The sequence below is a fragment of the Lactuca saligna genome, chromosome 3 (genome assembly GCF_052625555.1).
Source record: "Lactuca saligna cultivar CGN05327 chromosome 3, ASM5262555v1, whole genome shotgun sequence".
NCBI lineage: Eukaryota > Viridiplantae > Streptophyta > Magnoliopsida > Asterales > Asteraceae > Lactuca > Lactuca saligna.
This window is the reverse complement of record NC_136419.1, coordinates 106,188,151-106,192,426: the sequence shown is the minus strand read 5'-3', so window position 1 is coordinate 106,192,426 and position 4,276 is coordinate 106,188,151. Positions and strand designations below refer to the sequence as shown.

At 32.2% G+C, this 4,276-nt stretch overlaps 1 long non-coding RNA gene across 2 annotated transcripts; it reads left to right on the top strand.

The window, feature by feature from the left end:
* Positions 1 to 2,173: 2,173 nt before the first annotated feature.
* On the top strand, positions 2,174 to 4,276 carry LOC145033881 (uncharacterized). 2 transcript variants are annotated; one of them, XR_013677761.1, is made up of 7 exons: positions 2,174 to 2,464; positions 2,626 to 2,671; positions 2,882 to 2,951; positions 3,069 to 3,104; positions 3,185 to 3,319; positions 3,418 to 3,901; positions 4,002 to 4,276. It is a non-coding gene; the product is annotated as an uncharacterized LOC145033881 (long non-coding RNA). The 2 variants fall into 2 exon arrangements; XR_013677760.1 differs by having other exon boundaries at positions 3,185 to 3,901.

The following is a 4,276-nucleotide window of genomic DNA, read 5'->3' as shown; positions in this document are numbered from 1 at the left end:
TGGGGTGACAAATGTCATAACACTACAACACCTGAAGAACGTTGTTACAGGCAGTCTGTGTCAATAGCATGGTTATAAGACTCACACGGAAGTATAAAAATAAGCTTGATTTATGAGACTCGTGAATGCATTCAGTATTTACATTATTTTGAGTATAAATTCACCTTCATCATTTGGGTACGAAAGATACTAACGCTTTCCAACTTTTGGGACTTTTTCAAACTATATGTGGAAAATATTGGATTTTCTGGAAACTACATTCATCTATTTTCTTCTAAAAAGACATACTTTTTCAGTACAAAAACACTTATGAACTCACCAACTTTATTGTTGATACTTTTTTGAAACTACTTGTATTTCTCAGGGAATCGGTAATACAGGTAACCACCAGCTTTTGGAGGAGGAATGCTAAGGCGTCTATTATTAAAACATTTTAAATCATCATATTTGTAATATTCTTTTGGAAACATGTATTACGCAACAATATACGTTCTTGTTATATATATGATGATTGTGTTACTTTCTTTACAATATTCAACAGTTATGGTACTACGTGAAGTTACCCACCACCGAATGTTTTCGTCATTCTGGTTTGGGGGTGTGATAAGAGTCGATATGATGCATGACGAAAATGTTAGCTCTTGAATCAAATACTACATCAAAAATTGATTTGTAATATATAAGTAAGTTTTCGATACGAAACCCAGAAATGATTATACCAGTTGTACGAACATTAATTAGGGAAGAAGGCTAACCTTATCCATTTAGCCCTATCCTTAATAGCTCGGGGTATTTTCGAGCATAAAAATTTAGGAACATGATAATTTCTTAAAGTAAATGAGACTCATGGGAAAATTGATTGGTAATAAAAATTTATTTCTGAAGACGTCTCGTTTTTCATTTGATGTCGGGTTTTGACACCTATCAGGCGGTGAGCTATTACCCGATTGTATATATTGTTATAACAATCATATCTTTTGTACACGAACTCCGTTTTTGATATTTTTTATGTCCAAATTTTCCTATTTTCTTAGACTAGGTGATGAGCACATAATAATTTCTAATACACATATCTCTTTCAATCATACCTAGTAACATATTCCTTATGTATATTGAAACTATATGTTTATTAGAGATTCATATCAATCCGATTGATATTTTGGATGTATTTCAAATTAAGTATAATAAATATAAACAACAAAACCACAACTTTATTACACATTAGGTGTATTACAACATTGATTAGGTTAGTAGTGTTCGTTTAACGATTACCTAATTTCTACAATTGTCACAGAATTTGAGATGAAAAAAGGGTTTAAGTTCATCGACCTTTAGCGGCGACTCGAAACCAATGTTAGCGATAATCACAAACAACAGCGACAACTAAGGAGAAAACTTATATCGCGTCTTTTTTTTTTTTTTTTATTTTTACCTTTAGCGGCGATTTTTTGTCGACGATATTGGATTTGTGTGAAAAAGAAATCCCAACCATTGGATTAGATACTCGATCGAATGGTTGAGGTTTACTAGAAGGGGTTCACACTGATTTGCTTCCCAAAACATTAACGGCGACGATAAGAAGCTAAAATTATTGTAGCTCTAGGTGTTGCCAACAATCACATGGTTTATGGTAATGGAAAGCACTAGCATGAAGTAGTGATTACAAAACACTGATACATTCAAACTCTATTTTTATGCACACTACAAGAAAACTGCTTATTAGTGACCATTTTTCAGTGACGACCTAAAATCTGGTCACTAATTGCATCGTTTAGTGACCATATATTAAGTCGTCACTGAATTTTGATAATGCTACAAATTTAGTGACCAGTACCGGTATAGTCGTCACTCATCGGTCACTAAACTATAAAACTAAATTAAAATATTTTTTTTAATATCATAACAAATATTAGTGACTAAAAATAGTAGTCACTCACTTACAAACTTAATGAATGACCAAATATAGTGGTCACTAGAAAATTAAACAAAAATATTACATTTTAGTAAACACATGATTTGTTTAAGGGGGTGTAGTCATTTTTAACCAGCTGGTCATTTTTATCAATAAATTCAAAGATGAGGGTGTTTTATATAACTTTTTGAAAACTTAACTTTGCGTTTCCCCTAAATCGTGGATTTATGCCGACGTTTAATTCTACTAGGGTTACGTGCAGACATTTCATCGTTGATTTGAACCAATTTTCCAAATTCATCGCAAATTTCTCTCTCAGTCAAGCACGAATCAAGACGACATCGTAAAACCAACCGTAATTGGCTTCAATATTTTTGGTGTTTCTCACAGTCGGTCATGAAGAACCACCATTGACGATCTTACTCTCTCGCAATCGTTGTCCACTGATAAGTTTTGGTGCCCGCCTGCATAGACAAGTCAATCGTTGCCTGCATCCATTGTCAGGAAAACCTTCGTCGGCCTCCATCATCAAACCGACGACCGCGATCTCAGGTAAGCTCTGTTTATGGTTTTGTTGTAATACAATACTAGTTTGTGTTATATTGATTTCCAAGCAGTTATCACTGTATAAATCTATGTATAGTCGTATAATACTACTCTAAGTGTGTTTGATTTCAAGTCTAGCTGCATTAATGTGTGTCAATTGTATCCAGATGGATTCACTTGACTGGAAATTAGACTCATCATGCGTTTCAACAGGTCGGTGAATCTTCCCTAAACTCTTTGATTTGCTAACATAAGTTTATTGAGATTCTTTGTCTCTCTTCTCACACAAAGTTTAGCAGTTTATATGGTTAACAAATCATGTGTTTACTGAAACATCCAAACTAAAAAAAAAATCTATTTAATAACCGATAAAACTGAGGTGTATTTGAATGTTGTATTGGTTGTGCCTTCAACATTCTACAGGATATCAATGCATTGTGCTAGGATGAATCAACACATACCAATGTTATATGTACAATTGTACACATATCAGGTAAGCTATTACTGATCTTTCTCTCCTTTTTGAACTGTAAATTGATTAACTTAGTCTCGTTTTAAATTTTATTTATTCAAATCTATCGTTCAATTGACTACATTTATAATGCCATAGGTGTATGCCATCATGATACTAGTCCAAAAAAAGTTGGTAAGGTTAAGATACTCACTTATTTACATTGATCTTGTTACTGATATATTAATATGTGAACACCATTTTTGCTTTTACAGGTTAATTCACGCTCTTATCAGCTAAAATTATCTAATTTTGGAGTTCTTTTTTTGACTTGTTGGCATAGAAATTTTTTTTAAGGTCTAAGTGATTATAAGTTGCCATGACTATACCTTCTAAGCACACTTGAATATGTAAGTAGTTCTACTTTTAAGAGTGAATTGATTAAATTGTTTGATTGGCCAGGATATTGTGAATGCCATATGTGTTGATGTATTTAAGTTTCTTGTAGCCTGGTTCACACATTCTTGCAGGAGGATCTTCTAATGGTAAATGTGTTAAAGTAAGATTTTTTATCTTGTAGTATGGTTAAAAGTTAAAACATTCCATTTTTTATAAATATCATCTTGATTGATTTTTTTGTTATTATATTTGGCTCTTTTTGTAAATATTAGTCAAATATTGGTGCCAAAAACATGCAATTGTGATGCCTGAAGCACACATGCAACTGATATCTTTAGAAGAGAACCCATGGTTCACATTATAGGTATATGCATCAAACACACTGAATTTTTTAGCTTTTTTATATTCATTAATCATTTGTGAGTTTCATATGTCTTTTAAGTTCTACATTAAGTCAAAACTTTCTTGATAATGATTTTGTTGCAAGGAATGAAGTATGTAATGAGGTTATTTATAATTATGAATGTGAAATTCAGTGGAGTAACAGATGGTAGCTTTTCTGGAGTAAAGGCTCTAAGGAAGCTTTGACTTTTGTAAGTTTCTTTGGCTGATAGATATTTGTCAAGTAAAAAACAGTGAAATTCAGTGGAGTAAAAGATTTTTGTTAACTTAAATCGTATACATGTATTGCAGATTGAGATAACATCTTTGTTTGGGCATCACTTGAAGAAGTAATAGATTTATGTATTGAAATACTATTTCATCCACGTTGCTGAAAGGATCATGAGAATGCAAATGCAATTATTATAGGAAAAAAATGGGAAGAGTTGAATTTATTTTTTTAGGTTTTCATTTTATTTTGTAATTTGCTGAAAAGCTGTACTAAGTTTTTGTTGAGTGTGTGATGTATGTGTGCATGATAATTTAGACTCTGTCAAGTGGAAAATAAATTTTCCCCAAGCTTTTTG